This window comes from Scylla paramamosain, chromosome 28 (genome assembly GCF_035594125.1).
Source record: "Scylla paramamosain isolate STU-SP2022 chromosome 28, ASM3559412v1, whole genome shotgun sequence".
NCBI classification, from domain to species: Eukaryota; Metazoa; Arthropoda; class Malacostraca; order Decapoda; family Portunidae; genus Scylla; species Scylla paramamosain.
The window spans coordinates 16,062,251-16,087,250 of NC_087178.1; the positions used below are offsets into that span (position 1 = coordinate 16,062,251).

At 40.1% G+C, this 25,000-nt stretch overlaps 1 protein-coding gene and 1 long non-coding RNA gene across 2 annotated transcripts in view; one reads left to right on the plus strand and one right to left on the minus strand.

The window, feature by feature from the left end:
* LOC135115006 (PDF receptor-like) overlaps positions 1–25,000 on the minus strand; it is a 204,804-nt gene that overhangs the window by 133,432 nt on the left and 46,372 nt on the right.
* The window catches only part of LOC135115008 (uncharacterized), a 174,233-nt gene continuing 161,761 nt past the window's right edge, over positions 12,529–25,000 (plus strand). Inside the window, exon 1 of the long non-coding RNA XR_010275756.1 lies at positions 12,529–12,639. This is a non-coding gene — a long non-coding RNA (uncharacterized LOC135115008). The remainder of the gene's footprint in view (positions 12,640–25,000) is intronic.

Here is a 25,000-nt window from a genome sequence, read left to right on the forward strand (position 1 = left end):
ACAGGAACATTACGGGGAACAGAGCGATTCAAGTTCACCGTCGGATATGAGGGATCTCTCTGGTATTTCAGTGACCAAACTGGATACGAAGGAACTTCCAGCTATTACGTGACCAACACTGCACAAAACATTCAATGTAGCGATGCACGAGGAAGTCATATGAAGTACAATTCGTTTAAACTTGGCACTCGAAGGATCTGCAACGAAGTCTACCTTTTTACAATTTCTGGTCATTGGCGGTTCAGTTTTAAGTCTGCAGAAACAGTGATACTAAGATTTTTTTTTTATTTACTTCCGCATATTGAACATTCCGTCAAGTAATTTACTTGAGGGTTGTCACTGCCGACGTGCAGCAAGAAAACTTTTTCTAAACTGAACTCACCATTTTTGTAGCAGCCTGCCATGGTGTTCAGATTATCCGGTGTTTGACGCCATTGAGCAGAAAAAAAAAAAAAAAAATCGTATCGTCGCCGGATTTTGATATTTTGCAGGTTCATTGGTGTCGTGTATATATATATATATATATATATATATATATATATATATATATATATATATATATATATATATATATATATATATATATATATATATATATATATATATATATATATATATATATATATATATGTCACGCATAATGTGGATAATTGCCTAATGTGAACATTAGGCAGTGAAATTGCCTAATCTTCATATTAGGCAATTTGTTTGCACGATGTTGACAATAGGCAACTTACTTGCTTAATGTCCACTTTAGGCATGATTTTCAAATTAGGCAAGGGTATTTTGCCTAATGTGAATTGAATGACAAACCAGTGTCTACAGTTTTGTTCGAATGTTGTTCGAAACTTTGGGTCTGTTATAGTTAGGTTAGGTTAGGTTAGGTTAGGTTAGGTTAGGTTAGGTTAGGTTAGGTTAGGTTAGGTTAGGTTAGGTTAGGTTAGGTTAGGTTAGGTTAGGTTAGGTTAGGTTAGGTTATTATTAGAACAAAATTTACACCAGCTGACCTAAGTGGGATCAAACAGACCCTTATAAAGTCTGAAGAGGTTCCTGATATCTGCCTATCGATGAGAACAGCAACAGCAAGAGCCACTGGTGGGCAAGGTTATACAAAGTGTCAATGTACTACTCAATGTACATCAGGAAGGTGCAGCTGCCTAAGAAAAGAAATTAAATGCAACTCGCGCTGTCACCCAGGCAGATCATGCAAAAATTTGTGATTGGACTCAACTGAACCCTGAGATCGATTGACCTATTTTACTTATACTAATATTGCATTAATTAATTATGTTTTCCTTATTCACATTGGGCAAAATTGAGCTGCATAATTTGAACAATAGGCATTTTTTGCCTAATGTTAACAATTTGTAAACTTTACGCAACCTACTTGCTTGATGTACACATTAGGCAATTTTCTGCCTAATGTTCACATTAGGCAATTGTCCACATTATGCGTAACATATATATATATATATATATATATATATATATATATATATATATATATATATATATATATATATATATATATATATATATATATATATATATATATATATGAAATTTTTGGGGGATTAGTTTTTACTTTGCATTCCTTATCAAAGTTAAATGGAAATATATTATGCTTAATGTTACTAAAAGTTTGGCTGATATTCGCTTCATTGATTAATGTCTTCCGTCTTTGAAAAAGATTAATTGGAGTCTATTACTGATTGGTGTTTTTCTTTCGATGTACCATTACAAATTGCTCTTTAGCATGCTTACGTAAAGGCCATGCCCTGTATGGGAGTCGCGTTAATCGCCCCGTCAAGGAAATTAAAGTCGTTGCAAAAAACAATTTAGGTATATAACGGTCGCTGTCTACAAGGTGTCCCGGTGGTGCGCAGATGAGACCTGACATTATATTACAAGATTTGTTCTTAACTGAAGTGGCGTCAGTGTTCACGTTAGTAATGGTCTCTGTCTCCACTGGTATTGTATATAATGAGTGGTGAAAATCAAAGATACCGCCATCGTCGAGTGTGTTTTCCATTACAGCTAAATATATATAAGGCGCTGTGAGTAACATTCCGCAGTACAGTGTCTGTCTGATGTGCCAAGCCGTGTCCCTGTGGCTCTAATTACGTGATGATGACGCACACCTGCTAAGGATTCTACGTCTTAATTGTTTTGCAGCCTACTTGTACTCTGTGTGCCGAGCGCATAACAAAGGTGATAGTGTCTGGCATGGAGGCGTACATTCCTCACTCTTTTTGTCGACCTAAACCTTCCAAACCTTGGTTTAATACAGCCTGTTCTCGTGCTATACATAATAGAGAAGTGGCCCACAAAAGGTACTTAGCCTTCCATCACCAGAATCTCATGCACTTTATATTTCTGCCAGGACTCATGCCATGTCTGTTCTTCAACTAGCCAAAACTTCATAGAATATGTCAAAACCTTTCAAGATCTAATTCCTCTCGTGACTTCTGCCATCTAGCCAAAATATCTCTAACAACTTTCCTTCTTCTTTCTCACCATTTTTTCAACCACATGGTACCACTGCTATCACATCCATCTCTAAAGATGAACTCTTCGCTCAGACCTTTGCTAAAAACTCTACCTTGGACGATTCAGGGCTTGTTCCTCCCTCTCCTCCACCCTCTAATTACTTCATGTTAACTATTGAAATTTTTCGCAATGATGTTTTCCATGCCCTCGCTGGCCTTAACCCTCGGAAGGCATATGGACCTGATGGGGTCCCTCCTATTGTTCTCCAAAACTGTGCCTCCGTTCTTGCACCTTACTTAGTGAAACTCTTTCAACTCTGTCTATCAACATCTATCTTTCCTTCTTGCTGGAAGTTTGCCTACATTCAGCCCGCTCCTAATAAAGGATGACCGTTCTGATCCCTCAAACTGCCGTCCTATTGCTTTAATTTCCTGCCTCTCTAAAGTTTTTGAATATTGCCTCAACAGGAAGATTCTTAAACATCTATCACTTCACAACCTTCTATCTGATCGCCAGTATGGGCTTCGTCAAGGCCGCTCTACTGGTGATCTGGCTTTCCTTACTGAGTCTTGGTCATTCTCTTTTAGAGATTTTGGTGAAATTTTTGCTGTTACCTTGAACATATCAAAAGCTTTTAATAGAGTGGCACAAAGCTTTGTTTTCCAAACTACTCTCCTACGGCTTCTATCCTTCTCTCTGTAACTTCATCTTAAGTTTCCTTTCTGACCGTTCTGTTGCTGCTGTGGTAGACGGTCATTGTTCTTCTAAATCTGTTAACAGTGGTGTTCCTCAGGGTTCTCTCCTGTCACCCACTCTCTTCTTATTATTCACCAATGACCTTCTAAACCAAACTTCTTGTCCTATCCACTCCTACGCTGATGATACCATCCTGCACTTTTCCACGTGTTTTCATAGACGTTCAACCCTTCAGGAAGTAAATATTTCACGCAGGGAAGCCACAGAACGCCTAACTTCTGATCTTTCTAAAATTTCTGATTGGGGCAGAGCAAACTTGGTATTGTTCAGTGCCTCAAAAACTCAATTCCTCCATCTATCAACTCAACACAATCTCCCAGACAACTATCCCCTCTTCTTCAATGACAGACAACTATCCCCTCTTCTTCAATGACACTCAACTGTCTCCCACTTCTACACTGAGCATCCTCGGTCTGTCCTTTACTTATAATCTAAACTGGAAACTTCACATATTTTCTCTAGCTAAAACAACTTCTATTAAGTTAGGTGTTCTAAGACGTCTTCGCCAGTTTTTCTCACCCCCCAGCTGCTAAATCTGTACAAGGGCGTTTTCCGTCCATGTATGGAGTATGCTTCACATGTATAAGGGAGGGCTCCATTCATACCGCTCTTCTAGACAGGGTGGAATCAAAAGCTTTTCGTTTCATCAACTCCTCTTCTCTAACTGACTATCTTTAGCCTCTCTCTCATTATAGGCATTAGTTTAATAATGATTGTTAATAATGATTGTAAGTTTTATTTCATACTCGTTTCACTACTTAGTGCTATAAGAAAGGGTACAACAGACCCCTAGTGAACCAACTTCTACCGGTGCTTGTAACAATATTAAAAAAAATGAAATGAAATATTTTTCTTTTTTGAAGCGAATCTGTTATTATTATTATTATTATTATTATTATTATTATTATTATTATTATTATTATTATTAGTAGTAGTAGTAGTAGTAGTAGTAGTAGTAGTAGTAGTAGTAGTAGTAGTAGTAGTAGTAGTACTGAAGCCTTATTATGGAAAGTCTATCTGCTGCTGATCCTTAGAAGATTTCTAAAAGCTACAATGCTACTGTTGATCTTTTTTTTTTTTTGTATTTAAGGTGTTGGATCATGCAGCGCCATTTCTCCACCAGTCCCAGTGACCCGGCTTGGCCAATATCATTCATGCCCACGTGAAGAATAGGGGTCAGCATGTCTAGTGACATCCTCGCACGCCACGGTGATGTCATCCAATGTTGCTCAAAAAAAAAAAGTTTTTTGCAACCAAAGATGAATGGTCGCTAAATGTGTGAGGAGACACGCACAGTGGAACCACGCACCAGGCGGGAGGAGGGAGGAGCAGAAGGAGGAAGAAGAGAAGGAGGGGAAAAGAAGGAGGAAAAGGAGGAGAACGAAAATTATAAGGAAGTGAGAAAAAAAGGGTAGCGAAAGAGACCGAAGACAAGAAGGAAGAGGTGCAGAAAGAGCAGCAGCAGCAGCAACAGGAGGAGGAGGAGGAGGAGGAGGAGGAGGAGGAGGAGGAGGAGGAGGAGGAGGAGGCGCTGATCCGTGGCTTGCTAAGCCCACTTGACCTACAGCTGGTGGATGGCGGGTTTAGCTCGACTTCCTGCAGCTCCTGTGGTAGGTGTGTGATGGGGCAGCCTGGCGAGACCTCTCAGAGTACGTAAAGAGTAACTGTGTGTGTGTGTGTGTGTGTGTGTGTGTGTGTGTGTGTGTGTGTGTGTGTTCTCTTTAACATTATATAATCATGTACACAAATTCACTTTTGACTTCGGTTTTCGTCTAATTATTTTCTAAGTTTTTGCTTTTGTATTTGCAAGTTTCTTTCTTTTCCACCTCCCTGTTTTATTCGTAGTCTATCTCCATCCTTATTCTAACTTTATCCTTAACCACCTTTTCTTTATTCTGTCCTCCTCCTCCTCCTCCTCTTCCTTTTTTCTACCCCTCTTTCTTCTTCTCCTCCTTTTTTTTTTCCTTTTCCCCCATCTCCGTCGTCGTTGTCACCGTCGTAAGCCTCCTTCTCCTCCATGGTTTTTTATCAACCTCTCTCAGGAATCTTGATCTATTCACGCTCGGCACGTGTCGCCCTCTCGCCCTATTCCTTTTAGCACCATCAATATCCCCCTCCCTATATTTTTCTTCTCAAAGAGGGGCAGTCCAGTAAATTGTGGATTCCCTTGAGAATTTCGTTGGTGATAAATTAACTCCAACATTTGCATAATTTTGTTTTTTTTCTCTTTCTGAAGTATTTCCTCGCTTCTCCAAACCTGATCTTTTTTTGTATATATTTTTATGTACTGTTTTTGGGTCATAGCTTTGTATGTTAAGGCTTCTCGTATTATTCACTAGATTTTTGTTTGTTTAACTTTAATGTCACCGAAAAATTGAGTTTGTTCACATATTGTAAGGAACTTTTACAAACTTGCCAGATCTATTTCCCTTGTCGTAAATTTGCACTCGTTTTCAGGAGAAATATAAGAGGGCATGTTTTCACTGCCTGTGTACATGCGTCTGTCTACCTAGATAAATATAACAAGTTTTTTCAGCCAACGGATTAAGTCAATATTGATATTCTGTTATATATCCTGTCCTTTTTTTTTTTTATCGATACATCTGTATCCTCGTGAGAACGCAGGACGTGCAGGATCTCACTACGGATGAGGTACAGGAAGGCTCCAGGGAACACAGCCCTACTGAAACCAGGCAACATTTGATAGACCTGTCACACTTTTTGGGTTGCTCTATTCCTCAGCATCTCCGTCTGCAAAGGCTGGCCAGCGGAACGAGGTGGTTATGTAACGGGGAGAGAGAGAGAGAGAGAGAGAGAGAGAGAGAGAGAGAGAGAGAGAGAGAGAGAGAGAGAGAGAGAGAGAGAGAGAGAGTGGGTGGGTGTATGTGAATAAATAATCTTTACAGTCTGGTGTGCGGTGTCTAATAACTTTAATGAAAAGCAAATACTGCGGATAACGGCTTTGAAACATTTTTCATTTAATCGCAGTGAGTTATCATTACTTGTATTTTTTTAAGCTGCTTTCTGTCACAGAGTGGAGGATTGTTTAAGAATTAGGCTGGAAATTTAAGTTCAAGTGTTTTTTCTTTTGTCACGTTATCTGGCAAGGCAGCTGGTGTATCTGCTGTTATGGTTTTGCCAGCGCGCAGACGCACTGGCAATCCGATAAGTGTAACCTGAAAATACCCAAAACATGCAGATTCCCAAATTTCTCTGCAACAGACTGCTTTGCTACGACCAAGTGAACCCAAGTCTGCAAGTATATCCCTTTATTCATACCACTAACGCCCAGCCTTCACGAGCGTTTACTTACATCCTGCCCTCACATCCTGCAACTCCTCCACGACGCTCCTCCAGACACTCCCTGCAAAGGATACACGTTTGGGGAAGGGAGGGGAGAGGAGAGAATGGAGAGTAGAAGCAGCCTGGATCTTGTGAATATACGGCACTCTAGCTTACAGGGAATTCAGTACACTGTAGTCTCGGCTCTATAGTGTGGCGCCTTGTGAGTTTGTATTCCCTAGACGTGTGGCCTGGGATGGATGAAAGGCGGGGCGAAGAAAGGGGCGTAGGGAGCAGCGGCAGGAGAATTCGGAACTGGAGGAGGAAGAGGAATAGGGATGGGAAATGGGATAAATTTGAAAGGACAAGACTATTAGTTGTGAATGACAGGAAGAGGGAGAGAAGTGAATGGACAAGGGATAGAAGGAAGGGATAATGGAACACGGGTGGAAAGAGGAGGTCAGGATACTTAGGAGGAGGGATGCGAGGAAGTACAAAGGGTGAGTTCGGTGAGCGGAGGCGTTGTCGTCGTGGCCAGGACTTGGAATGGTGACTCTGGGGTTATTAAAGTTAAGAAAGGCCAGTTTTATTTCCAGGCGTTATTGTTATCGCGGGTCACTTTCATTGATTTTACCCTCCAGTAGGAGCTTCCCTTGAGTGGTTCCCTCTCCTCTGTATTATTGTTGCTCCTCCTTTTCAGTGTTCTCTCTTTAATATTGCTTCTTGGTACGTTTTATTCTTTTTTTTTTTTAATATTCATTCACTCTTGGCTCTTGGCTCCTCTTTTTTAATCTTACTTTAATATCTTTCTGTATTATTAATTTCTACCACTGCTGGCATTCCATTCACCTTTGACTCCTGCTGTTCAGTTTTTCTTCCTTGATATCTTTTGATACGTATCTTTTTTCTTTTATATTCATTCACGCTTGGTTTCTCTTTTTAAAATGTTCCATCCACAATACCTTTCCTCGTTACATTTCTTATTCATTTTCTACCACTGTTTCCTCTTCATTCTCTCTCACTGCTAGCTTTCCATTCACCTTTGCCTCCTCCTATTCACTTTTCCTTCCTTAATATATTTTCTCGGTACGTATCTTTTTCCTTTTAGATCCACTCACTCTTGGTTCCTCTTTTTAAATGTTGCTTCCACAATATCTTTCCTCGTTATATTTCTTATTCATTTTCTACCACCGTACCCACTTCATTCACTCTCACTGCTGGCACACCATTCGCCTTTCCCTCCTCGTTCTCACACCTCTAACCAACATCATCATCTCTCTTTATCTCCCCTTCGTTCCTGTCCCCTCTTGTCGTACTCTCTCCGCACTCTCATCTTAACCCAGTACCCCTCTAACTTCCACTCCATTATCGGGCCACCCTTCCCTCCACTCCTCCAGTACATCCCCCTCCCTACCCCCGGATGAGACAGTCTTAAAGGAGAGTCAATCCGATATAGAGAGTCGAACGAGGAATGCGAAACCCTTGTGAGGCTAAGCTCCCTAGGCGCCTTGTAGCTCTCTTAAGTGGCTCAGTATTGGGTACTTTCATTTCCCCGTCAGTCCTTCGTCCCTCCGTTGACGTGGGGAGGGACAGCGGTGCGTCTATGAAATTTTGTTATAAGGGAGGCAAGAATTTTTAGTTAAGGTGCTTAGAAATTTTTGGATTGATGTATTTTATTTTTTTGCTCTTTAAGGTTTGGGTTCTCAGCAAATTGGGTGAAGTTTGTGTGTGTGTGTGTGTGTGTGTGTGTGTGTGTAGTTGTTCGAATTAAAAAAAAAAGCAGGTTGAGTTTGGTTCATTACGAGTATGTTGGGAAGATATTTTTTTTGGTGTTTGATGTTAGTTGTTGTGTGTTGGATGTTGTGACTTTAACTGTAACAGTATAACAGGTACTATTGTTGTTATTATTATTTTCATTATTATTATTATTATTATTATTATTATTATTATTATTATTATTATTATTATTATTATTATTATTATTATTATTATTATTAATGTTAGGAGCAGTAGTAGTAGTAGTAGTAGCAGCAGCAGTATTACTTAGAAAAATAGTAGTAGAATAGTGGTGGTGGTATAAACAGCTACTATTATTACACCAACACCAGTACTATCTCCGCCACCACCACCACTACTACCACCACCACCACCGCGACCACCACCACCACTACAACTACAACAACTGCTACTACTACATGCTTGTCAATTTTTGTTTCGGAATCAGCTTAGTCCATTAATTAAACGGAAAATCCTCTTTCTTTCATAACAGTATCGATATGCCATATATTTCCCGCGCGAACGCAATCTTTCCAGCGGGAGTCCTTTTCATTTTTCCCCTTTCCCTCTCTCATGACTGCAGCTTTCACGTGGAGCTGCAAATGACCTTTCATGAGAGACATCTGGGCCAAGGTCATGGACGTTTCAATGTGGAAAAAAAAGGGAAGAGAGAAAAGAAGTGGAAAAAACGTTTATTTATTTATTTATTTTGTAATAGAATGGAAAGAGGGATCTGGCTCGCGTTATGGGATAAAGATAAGAGCTTGGGATGGATGTGCGTGAATTGTGGTAGTTATAGGGGTGATAGTGGTCATAGGTGGTGGTGGTAGCAGTGGTGGTGGTAGTAATTTTGATAATACTTGTTGATTGTGTCTCTCCTCCTCCTCCCTCTCCTCCTCCTCCTCCTCCTCTTCATTCTCCTCCTCCTCCTCATCCTCCTCCTCTTCTCTTCTTTGCTCTTGTCATCGTATTCTTTGTCCTTCTATTCGTTCTCTCTTTCTCTTTTTTTATTATTACTCTTCCTCCCTTCTTCTTCATCTTGTTATTGTACATTTTGTTCTTCTATCCGTTCTCTCTTTTTTAAATTTCTTTTTTCTAATTATTGTCTTCTGTTGTTACTGCAATTCAAAGTCCATAATTTATGAAATGAATCAGTCTGTCGCTCATTCATTTTCTCTATCAATTAGTCAGTCGGTACATTACCAACGAGTCAGTCAGTCAGTCAAATAATCGTTCTCTTCTCCTTCATCACTTCCTCCTCCCTCTCCTCATCCACACACACACACACACACACACACACACACACACACACACACACACACACACACACACACACACACACTCACTCATAATATATAACTAAAAATCCAACACAAACCCACGGACAATAGCAAGTAAAGATTTGGTGAAAAGAAACAAAGGACTGGTATTTCACAACTCTCCCCTTCCCTTCGGGCGTGAGAGTAAGTAAAGCTTTGAGGGAGCGTGGTTAAAAGGGGAGCAAATAGAGGAAGTGTATTTTAAGTTTATTGTTATACCCACTTCGGCACTTTTGTTCTCGCGATAAACGTAGCATGCTATATTTTGCCTCGCCGCCATAAGGTCTTTTTCATAACGCAGGGGATTAAGTACCAGGAGAGAGAGAGAGAGAGAGAGAGAGAGAGAGAGAGAGAGAGAGAGAGAGAGAATGGAAGTGTGTGTGTGTGTGTGTGTGGCTTTTATTCACCTATTTGTATTCTTATTTGGAGTGTTTTCAGGATTCATGTCTTGATTAAAAACACGTACACAAATAACTGTTTGTGTGCTCTTAATTAAGGAAGCTGACTCCTGCTGATTAAATTAACACGAGAGGTGCTCCAGGGCTTGATATTCCAACGTGTGTGTTTTTTTTTTTTTTTACCTGTTTTCCATTCTTGACAGGTACACGAAGCCATCAGCATTGTTATAACTTTTGTCCAATTTTCTTCCACTTTATCCATTCCCAGACACTAAATGTTTTCCTTCTCTTCCATATCCACTTCAATACACGTATCCTATCCACCTTTTCCTGTACACATACATTTTTTTAGTCAAATCTTTCCTTTTCCCTTCCCCGTTACCCACAACTTCTCAAGTACACAAATATGTAGTTAATTAAATGTGTATTCTCGTGTACAATTACAAAGTATCACAAAACTATCGTATTAACGTCAGTAAGCCTTCGGGAGAAAAATGCATTAATAACTTTACCAATTAACATTAAAGTTATTTTCAACGTAAAATCATATCACGTTAATCCCTATGCAATCCTCTACCATTTCATCCTTACGTGTTCTCCCTTATTTTAGTCCTTCTCTCTTTCCCTCTTGATTTTTAGGGGATCAGGAATTGTGGCATTCATTATATGAGACGGATCAATTTTTAGCTTAAGGAGACTTCGAATTGACGAGCAGCTTTTCGAGGGCGTTGTGTGCGAGATGGTGCTGGTATTACTGGTTGGGGATCGAGGAGGTGTTGGTAACCTTTTTGACTTTTTTTTCTGAGGACGATGCTATTCTAGTGAACCTTTTGTAGGTCGTTTGGAGTGCTAGTGAACTTTTTAGTAGATGGACCCGTGCTAGTGACCTTTTTGGGGATCGAGTGAGTGCTAGTGATTTTTATGAGGTTGAGCCAATGCTAGTGACTTTTTGCGGGGTTCAGCCAGTGCTAGGAACGTTTATGGAGGTCGAGCCAGTGGTAATGACCTTTTTGTGTCACTAGCCACGCTCAGGAGGTCTTGTATTTAGAGACCCTGATTCTTGCTTTGTTTTCTTTGATCTGATTTATGCTTTTCTTACCTCCTGTCACACGTGGTTTCATGTGTTTCTCTTACACACACACACACACACACACACACACACACACACACACACACACACACACACACACACACACACACTAACACAAAATTTGTCTGTACCCAGTTTACGTGTTCACCTTCTCTTCTCCCCTCAGTTCTTCCCTCGTCGTTCCTCATTCCCTTATTTACTCATCCTGGAAGGCACACCAGGCAACCTTGCGCTCCCTGCACTAGTCCGTACAGGTCTGTGCATCCCCCTGTTGCAAAAGCGTGCCCGATAGTGATCTTGATTGGAATTGGCACGGCTGCGTGAGATACGGGAGGGGAGATGGCGACCCTTTTACTCACCGAATTGGTAAGCAGTCGCGTGTAGGCGTCACACGAGGGAGACTGGCAAGAGGACGCAGGGCACAAAATGTCAGGAGATAATACAGCTTCCTTTTCATGGAGATCAAAGTGGATCTTTACCTAATTGCCATTACCTCCTCAGAATATAGGGTGTGTCTGTAAAGGAACAGAAAGGAAGAACAACAGAACAACCAATTATATTTACTGTTACGAGAGTGCTTGGGATAGTGACTTATCCTAAGACACAGGAAAATGTAAGCTAACATAGATTAGATACGGCTGCATATTAAGATAGTGTAATGCTTTTGGATGCAAGGGAATAGACTGGAGGCATAACTAGTTCTTGGAGGAGTGAAAAATAGTAGGGATGGTAATAATACTAACGCTTGCTGTGGAGTTAATCACGGGGAGCGTAATTATGATAGACGGCGAGTCATACGTTGATAAAAACACTCCTCTCCTGAATGTATTATAGGTGCAGGAAGACCAGATCATCCGTACAGAAGGAAAACTCAATTGTATAAATTGTCCCTTCGCTCGTCTCAGCTCCTCCCCGTCCCCTATCGTGCGTAACTCAATTGCTGGATTGAAGACGACGGTGGACAGACCAGACGGATTTACCGAAAGGATGTAGGGGACTTGAAGGGGCGGGCAGCTAGCGAGGGTCCTTAGCGAGCTGGAAACATTTGACGGCGGAAGACATAGAGAGATAAATCCGTAGTGGGGAATGTGAACAAGGAGAAAGGAAGGTTTATGTGTGAATCGTGATCACGTGTTGCTGTATCATTTTATGTCAGTGAAAATATCCAGTGAAAATAAAGGACAGAAAAAGTCACAGAAAAAGAAAATAGTAGGCCAATGTCAGATTTATGGACACACATCCACACACACACCCACCCACCCACCCATCCACACACACACACACACACACACACACACACACACACACACACACACACACACACAAACACATGGCACTTTCACACACAGCCATTAACAAAAGTAAAAAAAAATAAATAAAAATAAAAATAAACTTTTACCAGCTGTCCCTTCTTTGCAGCTGGTGAGTCGAGGCCAAGTGATCGGGAGTAAAAGCTCCTTACCGTGTATTGAAGAGACTGAGCTGTGTTGAGGTGAAGAGGAGCAGGACAAGGAAGGATTATAATGAGGTAGGGGAGGATTAAATGGAGTACTCTGAAGGAGACTAGAATTAACCTTTTAAAAAAAAATGCGGGATATGTGAATATGGGTGTTAATTTGGTGTTGCAACGAGACTGTGAGTGTAGTGAATAAACAAGTGATTGGATGGGATAAGTGAAAGCCCAGCTGATGGGATGTGAAAGCCATGGAGTGATTTGTTTTTTATATCTCGTAATTGGATGGAATATATTAAACGTGGCGGCGGACTTGTAATAGCGGAGGAGTATTTGTTAAAGTGAACGTGGCTGCCGGGATGTAATTGAGCATCAGGTGGGGGGAATACTAGGGAGTAACGTTTTTACTTTAAGGGCGTCATCTGCCCCTGACGTGAATGTGGCGCCTCTTACGCTACTCTAACAAATGTCATCAATGTTGCGGCCCCAAAATAGAGAGAGGAAATGTAATTGTGTGTTGCCATTTTGATATCAGCTCAGATTGATAAAGATAACACACAAAAAAGCACACAAAAAAAAAGAAGTATAAAACAATCCCAAGAAGATAAAGATAATATTCTGGGGAAAATGAAGATAAAAATTCAAAGAAGATGAAGATAAAAATCCGAAGAAGATAAAGATAAAAATCCAAAGATCAAGATAAAAAATCCAAAGAAGATAAAAAAAAATACAAAGAAGATAAAAGAAAAAAAATACAAAGAAAATACAGATAAAAAAAAAAAAAATCAAACAAAATAGGTAAAAGAAAAACCAAGAAAAATGTAACCTTGCAAATATGAATGGTTATTATTAAGCCATCCAACAAGAGACAATGATAATGGAAAGGATGAAAAATGTAAAAAAAAAAAAAAAAAGCATTCATTAATTCTACAAAGAAAAGCTTGCTACTCATGATGATGTCCTTATGATGAAAAAAAAAAAAAAAGGCAACTTGAAGAACCAAAGGAAATCTACATTATTAGGTTGAGGGATAATGATACGGTTCTTCTGATCCTTGGCGAAGACAGGAAGTGGAGAGGATGGGGAGAGGGGAGGCGGGTGATAGGGAGAGGAAGGATACAGGGAAATGTAATTGGAAAAAATGATTAAATGTGTACTGAGATGAGACCACATGTTTGATGCCTTAGGGAGTGGAGATCACACACACACACACACACACACACACACACACACACACACACACACACACACACACACACACACACACACTGTTAATATTAATAATAAGGTAATAGATCGTGTTCAGGCGATTAAATTTTTAGGTGCAGTTATTGATGATAATCTGAATTGGAAAGAACACATTTCTTATGTTTTCTTCGTGTCTATTTAAAACTTGTGGCGTCTTGTTTTGTGTTCGTGATGAACTTACTCAGAAACAATGCTGTCCCTCTGCTACTCATTTTGTTGCTCAAAAATTATGTACTGCATTTCTATTTTGGGTTGCACCTGGCCTTCATTTTTAGATAGGATTTTAAAGACACAAAAGGCAATTTTAAGGGTCATGTCATATTAAAGAAAAATTCATTCGTCTGAGAAAGTTTTTTTTTATCTCTCAATTTATGAAAAGTAATCAGTGTTCACCAATACTTCATGCTGATTTGTTTGTTCAATTCCTTAAAGAATAATCACAATATCTTTTTATGGTACAAGAACACTATACAAATACTAGAGGAAATTAGATTTACTTGATAGGTCCTCCATTTCGAACCATTCGTTTCAGAAACACTGTATTTTTGTCTTGGTCCTTCAGGTTCATTACCTAACTCATTTAAAGATTTTAACAACATATCCATAATATATTTTAGGTACAAATTAAAAAGACATATATTTTTCATTTACAATCTCTGTAATAACATAATTGAACATATCATAAATGATATAATATTATTGAAATTACTTAAGTTATAAAAGTAATTTTCATTAGGTGCTTGCAAAGAACATTTCCATGCATGTTATTATTTGTAATTATTTACATGCTTTGACATTGCGTGTTTGTGTATCTAATGACCTTGTGTAATACTGTGTGCGTCTTCAGTCCTTTGCTGTACATGTTTTCTTTTATCCATCAAACTGTATGTTCGTTGATTTGTAGATTTTGGTCTTTTTTTTTTGTTTGTTTCTGGTCGTTTTCTATTAAAAAGATATTACATAAACAAGTCAGAGTAAGAGACTTCTCATCTGACTTTACCATGTAGCATAGTGTTTTTTTTTTTTTATTATATTATGACAATAAACTGTTTGAACTTGAACACACACACACACACACACACACACACACACACACTAACCACCTCCATTTGCCTCCCACAGATGACAAGAGACAAAACAAACTGACGCACACAACTACTTCTAAAGCCTTTTGCAGGTCTTAACGAGCTCGAATTTTTGGGAAACATGTTTTAAAGAATAAGTTTGTGTTTGCGATGCATTATTTGCGGTAAAGATGATGATGATGGTGGTGGTGGTGAGGGAGATTTAGAGGAGCCGTGCTAGTAACAGCAGCAACAGCAGTAGACAGCAATAGTAGTAGTAGTAGTAGTAGCAGTAGTAGTAATAGTAGTAGTAGTAGAAAAAAGTCACTGAAGTAATAGTAGTAGTAGCAGCAGCAGCAAAAGTGGTATTCCTAGTGGCAATAATAAAGTAATAGAGGTATATAGTAGTAATACCAGCAGCAACTGAACAGTAACATAGTACAGCAGTAGTAGTAGTAGCAGTAGTGATAGCTGTAGCGGTAGGGGCACTGAGGTCGCAGAGGTTGTAAAGTCCGTGAGGCGTCCTTTTCATGTTTCGCTGCATATATTTGGCACCGTGTGAATACTGCAACACGCCACGGTAAGTACCCTGCCGGATTTTGTCGGCGTCTGCACGAAGGCTGGAAAACTGCGCTAAAGAGAGAGAGAGAGAGAGAGAGAGAGAGAGAGAGAGAGAGAGAGAGAGAGAGAGAGAGAGAGAGAGAGAGAGAGAGAGAGAGAGAGAGAGAGAGAGAAACAAAAATAATGAGAAAGGAGAAAAAATCGTCTAGGGGTTGGGTGTGCTATTCTACTGACGAATGAGTGGCAATTGTATTTTATAGGCCTCTTCCATTTCTCTCTCTCTCTCTCTCTCTCTCTCTCTCTCTCTCTCTCTCTCTCTCTCTCTCTCTCTCTCTCTCTCTCTCTCTCCCTCTCCCTCCACATCCGTTCCCATAATCGTATATAGTAATTTAACTTTCTCACCCTTTTATAACCTCCCTCGTAAAGGTGAACGCCAACTCGTGCTCGTCTTCCTCTCACCGATGACTCTGCCCCCCTAAAAGTGTTCGCCATGTCGCCATTACAGTCCCCTCAATGATGTTTGGATCCCTCTCTGAATCCCGGTGTTGATCCTACGACCTTGATCCTCTAGGGAGCTGTGACTTACTGCGCTCTCTCTCTCTCTCTCTCTCTCTCTCTCTCTCTCTCTCTCTCTCTCTCTCTCTCTCTCTCTCTCTTTTAAAGATTTCATGGTATATAGCACGTTGCGACAAATTTTGAGGTTTTTACATAGATTAAATAAATTCTCGGTTAGTTGCTGGGAACTTTCTTTAGGCAATCGGTCTTCACATTAAAGTCTCTCTCTCTCTCTCTCTCTCTCTCTCTCTCTCTCTCTCTCTCTCTCTCTCTCTCTCTCTCTCTCTCTATCGTTCCGTCTCATTGGCTCGAAATCGCCTGACGGGTTCCACGGTTCGGCTTCACTGCTTCGAAACAATTGACTGGATGGAAAGTTATTGGTGTCTTCCCCGGGACGTCTAAGAGGTCAGGCCGCGACAGGTCTGGCATGCTGGCCTTCTTGATCTTCTTCCTCATATTGTTTCTATCCATTTTCTTGTTTTCTTTCTTTTCCTCCTGCATTTATTATCTACTTATTTTCTCGGTGTACTTATTTTTCTGTTTCTTTCATTCTTCTTTTTCATGTTCTTTCTTTTCTTCATATTTATATAATTTCTTGTCGGTCCTTTTATTTTTCATATATTTCTTCTTTTCCCCTCTTTCGTGTTCTCTTCGTGTTCTCATGTATTTCCAACATCTCCTCATTCTTATTATACACATATGCTTTTCTTTTTCTTTCTTTCTTCTTTCTTAATTCCCTCATTCTTTTGTTGGTTTGCTCATTTCCTTGTTCTTTTCCTTTTTTTTACTGTTCCCATTTGTTTGAATGAAAGTAGTGTATTTCTCTTTCACTTGTTGTTTTAATGAATTCTTTTTTTTTTTCCTGATTTTATCTCTTTATTGATCACATTTCTGCTCTCTTTCCTGACAACATGCGTTCACGGATTCACACACACACACACACACACACACACACACACACACACACACACACACAAACACACACACACTTATGAAGGTAACTGATAGGAGATTCACGCTCCCTTCAATCTTATCTGGCGCAGACAGGTCAGGGGCATTCGTTAACAGATAAAGGGAGCAGGGAGCTTCCGTATCCATCCCGATGGTCTCACCTGTCCCAGTTAGGTAAATAATTTCATCACGTATTTACCTGCAGTTTAGCGTCTAGTTTTGATAATTGCTTGTAGTTTGTTGATTTATTTTTCTTTTAGTATTTATTTGTTTAGAAGTGCTCGTCATATAACACCATCAATTTTATATTACGTATCTTTTATTGTTTTGTGATTTGTGATAAATGTGCACCTGTTACACCGTCTCTTACTGGTGTAGTGTTACGCATGGCCCTCCCCCACAAAAAAAAAAAAAAAAAATAAATAAATAAATAGATAAATAAATAAATGAAAAAATTTAATGCACTGCTGCAATCTTCCATTCACTTCTTTTCATTTCTCTTACTTTCATATTTTCATTTATTCCTCTTCATCTTCGTTGCTTAACATTTCAAATATCCTGGCCCATCAGTCTTTCACTTCCGTTCATTTTCATTTATTCCACTTCATCTTCATTGCGCAACCTCTCAAGTCCCGTCCCTGGTCTCTGAGGCTCCTTTCAAAACCTCGTGTTTCACATCATTAACATGTTAATCTCAGCCACTACTCACTGCCTTCATATTTACATTGCAGCGGCGCGAAGCTCGGGCGTGACCAGGGAAGTTTTGGTCGCAAGGATTCAGATTACGAAAAAGTTATTAAACATTAAGACAAGAGGAAGCACGTGCGTGGAGCTGCGTCTCGTCCCCCTTGACTCTCTGTGAAGGTAGAGTTTGGGTGAGGTAGTGGGGGAAGGATTGGGGAGAAGGGAGGGATGGGTGCCGGAGAGGAGAGAGTGTGGTAGTTAGGGGAACGATAGAGGAAAGTGAATGTAGCAGTGAAGTGATGGAGAAAGGTGTGGGAGATAGTGAGGAGAAGAATAGGTGTGGATGAAGAAGGTACTGGAGTGCAGCATTGGCGGAGGAGGGAGGTAGTTTGAAATGAAAGTAAAGATCTAAAGAAGAAAATAGTTGAGAGACAAAGAACATTAAAATGTAATAATTCTAATCACGAAGTATTTGTGTAGCCTTGTATTACTTGTCTGATGTCCTCTCTTCTCCATGTTCTTTTGTCTCCTTTGTATCACGAACTATAAAATAAAAAGCAAAGAAAATATTTACATAACCCGACGCCATTATTGTAGTGCTTATTTGTCTAAGAAGAAGAGGACTAGAGATAAGAAAATACCACGAAAATAAGAGTCCTGAATTCTTTGACAGCGAAAAAAATCTCAAAGGAAATGTCGCTGGTCCTAGCCAGGGGAAAACAGTTCCTCAGGAGATAGGAACTCGGTCACTAATGGAGAAGAAAGGTGAGGAGAGGGTGAGGGATAGTGGGGAGAGGAAGGGAGAGAGGAATGGTGGAGAGAGGAGAGGGAGAGAGGTGGTGGGGAATGAGAAGCATTAGCGAAATGTCATCGATGGAAATTGGAAAGAATGAAAGCAATCGAGGTTGAAGAATGAAGAGGAGAGAAAAAGAACGAGAAGTTATAGGAAAGTGACACACACACAGAGAGAGAGAGAGAGAGAGAGAGAGAGAGAGAGAGAGAGAGAGAGAGAGAGAGAGAGAGAGAGATGGAGTAGTATAAAATTAATGGAGTTATGGATCATGAGTCTATGGAAGAAAAAAAGTTTCCCAGTTCGCTCCCACATAAATTGGCGACGGGGAGAATCCCACCATCAGCGGGGGTGTGATGGGTCGATGATGAAGTGGTGACCATTTGAAACGGTAAGGGAGGGAGGAGGGAGGCAAGTCAAGGGTTGAGGAGCGAAGAGAACACGCAAATCAAGGGTTTTCATGATATTCAGCTGTAGTATTTTGACATCTATTTTAATGTATTTCGGTTTCTCCTCCTCCCCCCCAAAAAAAAATGAATTAAGAAAACTACAGACAAATTTAATGTTTTCAGTGTTTTTATTAATAGCGTGTTTTTTAAACTTCTGCAAAAATTCTATGGAAATAAATTGGAGGTTGTGGTTCCGTTTATACCATTTTCCTTACCTAATTGCTTTCATATTGTCTCCCTATATGTCTGAAGATGTGAAGCATGTCCCAAGTTAGATCCAAGAAACTTAAGGCACCCATGCGCGAAGTTTAGATCGGCTGGACAATTTTAAGGTTAAAGTTAGGTTGAGGAGGAAGTTTGGCACAAGGATTAGGAAGTTGAGACGCGAGGTGGCGTAGTGGAGGAGTGAGGGCTTGAAAAGACGGTGAACTTTGAAGGGATCGAGTTGCTGAAGGATGTGTGGAAGTGAATGCTGTCCACTTCCTCCTCCTCCTCTTGTTGTCCGCTTTCTTCCTCGTTGTCGTCCTCTTGTTCCTTCTCCTTACTGTCCGCTTGTTCCTTTATTGTCTTCCTCTTCTTCTTTCTTCTTCCTTTCTTCCTTCTACTTCCTCCTTTCTTATCGTCCTCTTCTTCTTTCTCCTTCTCTTGTACACCACTTCCTTTTTCATTATAGTCCCAACCTAACCTAACTTCCTCCTCTTCCTCCTCCTCCTCCTCCTCCTCCTCCTCCTCCTCCTCCTCCTCCTATTATGTCTTAGCAGTTTGACAGAATCACAGCTCAGTGTGCAGACCTGTGCTGTGTGTAGTGTGCAGGAGCCACCCAGTTTCCTTCAGATATTCAGAAATAGCTCTCTGTCCTCAGCATCTGAATATCCACAATAATAAATGATACGTATATTGCCATTAAGAGTCAAAACACATTTGAGTATAGTAATTTAGATTTGAGTTGAGTAATTTAGAAACGTGTTTTCATCATTATTTTGAGCTACATTTTTATCCTGGAGGTTCGTTTGATTCATGTTTATATATTAATGACTTCATGTTTGGCTCCATTAATGTAAATATTTTGCAACGAAAATTCTTATATCCATTTGTTTAGATACTGAAATGCAAACTCCCGCTCATCGATATGCAGAACCACACGGTTGTTGCCACATACCCAGAACTCATGTCCCCGCCTCTCAATATTGAAACACCAGGGTTCGTTCCACTAAGTCACACCCAACCAGGAGCCTTCACGCAGCCAATCCAGACACTCTGGTCAGTAGTCGTGCAGCATAAACCCTTTTGTGACATTTTTATGACGTCGTTGGGAAACTGGACGACGAAAGGGAACGGCCTTCCGTCACACACACACACACACACACACACGCACACACGGAAAGGGATGTGCAGGTAAAGTTGGGTGACTTGGCGTGTCCAGACGAGCAGTAAGTTACGAGAGGTTAATTAGGATTCTTAGTTTATTCTCTTAAATTGGATCCAGGAGGCTTCGTGACGGACACAAGACAAACTTTACAACTTTACGTGTGTGTGTGTGTGTGTGTGTGTGTGTGTGTGTGTGTGTGTGTGTGTGTGTGTGTGTGTGTGTGTGTGTGCTACGGCTCTCAAGAATGTCGAAGAAGCTAAAAGTTTTATACATGAATATGAGAGAAAGTATGAAAGCAAAGAAATTAAAGATAAAATGTAGTAAAGAAGGAATATGATTATGAAAGACGCACTGAGGAAAAGAAAAAAAAAAGACTTTAGGTCAGTGGCCATTGTAAATTATGTTGTTTGTCTGTTGCTAAAAGTTTCCACATTACCTGCCAAACTCGTGCCGCTTAGCTTTCTCAATACGTAACTCAAAGTCTCAGTTATTTTACAGTCTCATAAAATACCCAACGTTCCCAAGCAATTCTTAGACAACCTTTAATGAAGTCCTCTAAATGAAGTAGACTCAAAATTTGCAGTGTTTTATATATATTTTCTTTATTTGCTATTTAATTTCATTTCGTTTTTATTCATTTATTACTTATTTATTTTTTATTTTATTTATTTATTCTTTTTAATATTTCACTGAGGCCATTTTTGGAAACATACAGCGCCAGATCCGCTAATGAGGAGTGGCTTGCATCACAGTGAAGCGAACTGTCATATTTTATTTATTTTTCCCATAAGATCGACCTTGTTGCCTCATTCAGCCGTCCACACTGCCAAATATGCAGAGCTCCCGATCACACACGGCTCTCATCAACATAGAAAATAAGTTCTGCTTTATTTCTTTTACTTCAGAATGCTTCTTCTCTTCCCTCTGAAGTTTCCAGACTGACAATAAGTGCGCAAAATCCCATTAAGGAAGGATTTAACGTCAGATTTCCTCTAATATCTACTTTATTTAACACCATGACTTATTCTGCTATAAAAGGCTCAAATAGTACATTCCCCACACACGTCTTCCCTTTCCTTCTCCTCCTTCCTCTCCCATAACCGGCAGTGTCTACTTGCGAGGCCAATCGTGTGTTGGATTCTTCAAGACCCTTTAATATTTCCCCTGATGTGTACCGCATCATAGCCACGCCTCGTCCTTCATTTCCATTTCTCACAGGCTAACGCTCTACACTACGCCAATTACAATTCTTGTCCATTTCGTCAGGATGGAATACAATACTGTGGGTGTCTGCCTTGTATATTTGCTTCATTTAGCTACCTGTGCATTCCACCTGTCTGTCCGGAGAGGAGGAGGAGGAGGAGGAGAACGAGGAGGAAGAGAACGAGGAGGAGGAGGAGGAGGAGGAGTGAACAAAGGGAATTATGATGACTAGTAGTAGTAGTAATAGTAGTAGTAGTAGTAGTAGTAACAGTAGTAGTAGCAGCAGCAGCAGCAGCAGCAGCAGCAGCAGCAGCAGCAGCAGCAGCAGCAGCAGCAGCAGCAGCAGCAGCAGCAGTAATAGAAAGTAATAATGACGATGATGAAATGGAAATGAAATAATATCCACCGTGAAAGAAAGCACTATATAAATGAATGACTGAATGAATGAAGTGAGCAAGAAAATAAAATATTTATGAACAGATGCAAGCACAAAAGGAAAGAATGCCTCCATAATTTTTTTATTTCTATTTTCTTTTTTTTTTTTCTTTTTCGAACCCAATTAATTTCTAATCCCGTGTTTTGCTCACTGGGGTGGAAACAAGTCATGTCGAGCCGTTCCACTGATCAAAGGGAGGCAATACAAAGCAGAAAGGGAAAAGAAAAGAAAAAAAGGAAAAAAGCAAATATTTCATTTATGTTAAGCCTGATCATCTTTCCATATTTTCTTATTTTATTAATGATTTTTGTCGTTCCGTGTTTTTTCTTACTTATTCTGTTTGTTTTCCATCTCTTTCTCTTTTAATTTTTCCCTGTTATGTTTCTTCATCTATGTGTGTGTGTGTGTATCTGTCTGTCTGTCTGTCTGTCTGTCTGTCTGTCTGTCTGTCTGTCACTTCCTCTCTCTCTCCTCTCTCTCTCTCTCTCTCTCTCTCTCCTCTCTCTCTCTCTCTCTCTCTCTCTCTCTCTGGCCTTTCCATCCCTATCCTCTCGCTCTAATCCTTTCTGATAATGAGACAAAGAAAAAATTTAAACCCTATTATAAACTTCCGCTCCCATGATAGACTTGAGCAACGCAAAGAAACCTTGATGAAGTAAGTAAACAAGACTAGACCAATGTACTACGCTTCCTTCCTTTCTTCCTTCTTTCCTTCCACGCTCATTAAGAGAAGAATCTGCAATCCACTTTTCTTCGTGAGCTTTTAATTATAAACACCGTAATTATGGATCCTAAAGTCACGTGCTGAGGAAGAAGAGAGGGAGGTGATGGTGGAAGAGGTGGAGGAGTAAGAGTAAAGTGGAAGAGGTGATGATCAAGGAGACGCCAGAGGGAAACTAAGGAGAGCTATTAAAGGAAGCTATTTCAGGAAGCTGGCGTAGGATAGCGAGGAGAATAAGGGATTATGGGAGAAAGGTGCTAGGGAAGGGTGAGATGATGGTAAGCTGAGGGAGAACCATCATCGGTCTCCGCCACTCTGGATTACTAATGAGGGAAACCAGCCATTCTCCTGCAGCCCACCGTATTTCCATTCCTATCACGTCGAAGTCAGGTTTTGTTGCCTCAAGTTGAACCATACGATGCCTTGGTGGTGGCTAGTATTCTCTCTCTCTCTCTCTCTCTCTCTCTCTCTCTCTCTCTCTCTCTCTCTCTCTCTCTCTCTCTCTCTCTCTCTCTCTCTCTCTCTCTCTCTCTCTCTCTCTCTCTCTCTCTCTCTCTCTATCTCTTGTGTTTCTTTTATCATCACGTTGAGTAAGTTTACAAGTTTGCCAAGTTTTAAGTAGTTTTGCAATTTTCCCCAAAACACGTATTTAACTCTTTTCTTTAATAATATGCGCGAGGTAGACGATGGTGTTTTTAGATAAATTAAAGTGTTTTTCATTACTTAAGAACTTCCTTTGATGTTGAAGAGATGGCGGCCCTTGTTGTTATTGTAGATTTATGTTAATGAGGTGACGGTGTCGTTGTTGTTGTTGTGTATGGGAGGATCACCACCTTACCTAACGCTTCATTCAACAATATACGGTTTAGTGATGCATATTATTTCCTTATTTCCTATTGCTGTATAATTCTAAGGCTTTTTGATAATTCGGTACAATAGTTCTTCTGTGACGTATGAAACGCAATTATTAGCCTTGAATTATGTTTCGACTGCATGATGGTCGGGAGAATAAGGTTGAAGTACCTAGGAGTATGTAACCATAGGTAGGGAGGGATAGGCAGGAACAGACGCTTTGTTAAACATCACTGAAGTTGTCTTTCATTAATTTAGTTTGAGGGACTTTATAGTTTTCCGTCTGATGAAATATGACCAACCAGCACAACAGCAGGCACCATCTTGATCACGTGGTGCTGATGCAGATACGGATGTTATGTCTACATCCACTGTATGTTAACTGGAGACACCTCCCGAGGCAGAGCAGTGCGGGGCGGAGGGTAGGGCGGGAGGGCCACATCGAGAGTGCTGGCGTGTCTCTCGTTAGGCTCAGTGCTGTGGCTGAAATTGTGTGCATGAACCGTAAACATACTCTCGAGCCAAGTGCAAAGTGTGCCTGTTTTATTGATAAAAGGACAGTGACATGTTCCTAAAGTCTCTCCTGGTAACCAGAGACGCCGAGTGCCACACTGAAAAACATTCAGAAACGTCACGTTTCTGTTTTTCTCGTAAGGGGTGAATTATCCAATTTTAACTATAGAATAAACTTGTAAATTGTGCTATGATTGAAACGTTCCCTCAAGCCCCTTTTTTTTTTTCAAATATAACGCTATTTCAAAAACAATGTTCTTGCCGCTGGTGCAATATAACATCTGAACAGTGGAACAAATAACTTATATTCCCTTGCAAGTAATGAGGAGGTAAAAGGAAAACATAGATGAAACAAAAGTACGTTTAAGATTTTGCTGTTTTCACATTGTGTGTGCAGAACTTTTCACCAACAAATCCCGCTCGTTTTGTCGTATCTATTCAACCTATTCCTTTACATTTCTGCTTCACATCCTCCTCACAGAATTTCGCAGTGGGACATAGGACCGTGTTGCTAAACATTTTGTTGCCCCATGTCTTAAATTCAACAGGTTGTATCTGAAGCTATTAGTGCAATTGTGTTTTTAATTATTTTAGTTCAAGTTTAACAAGTCTAATGCATTATCAACAGGAAAAAATACGCATGAAAACACGACTATTCTTGTCTCTAGTTTTCGAACAATTTTGATAAGCTTTGCAGCGTTTGAGAATACGTCTCTTAAGAACATGTTATGGAAAAAAAAATATATTGCTCCTCACGATCACTGAATTAAAAAAAAATAAATAAAAACTCAGGTTAAAGCTACACGAGTTTTTAAGGATGTTTTAATTGTTATAGTGACAAAATAACAAGGTTTCTACATTATTGACAGGTGAAACACTTTTGGAATCCGGCTAGTCATGTCTGTATCGCTTGAAAGTAGTAATGGTGAAAGAATAGATTGACAACACCGGTCCTTGTACAGAAAGGGCTGGCCGGGGGGTTAGCCGGGGCAGAGTTAGGACGATGGAATCAATCAGAGAATTAACTGTTTTCGGATGGC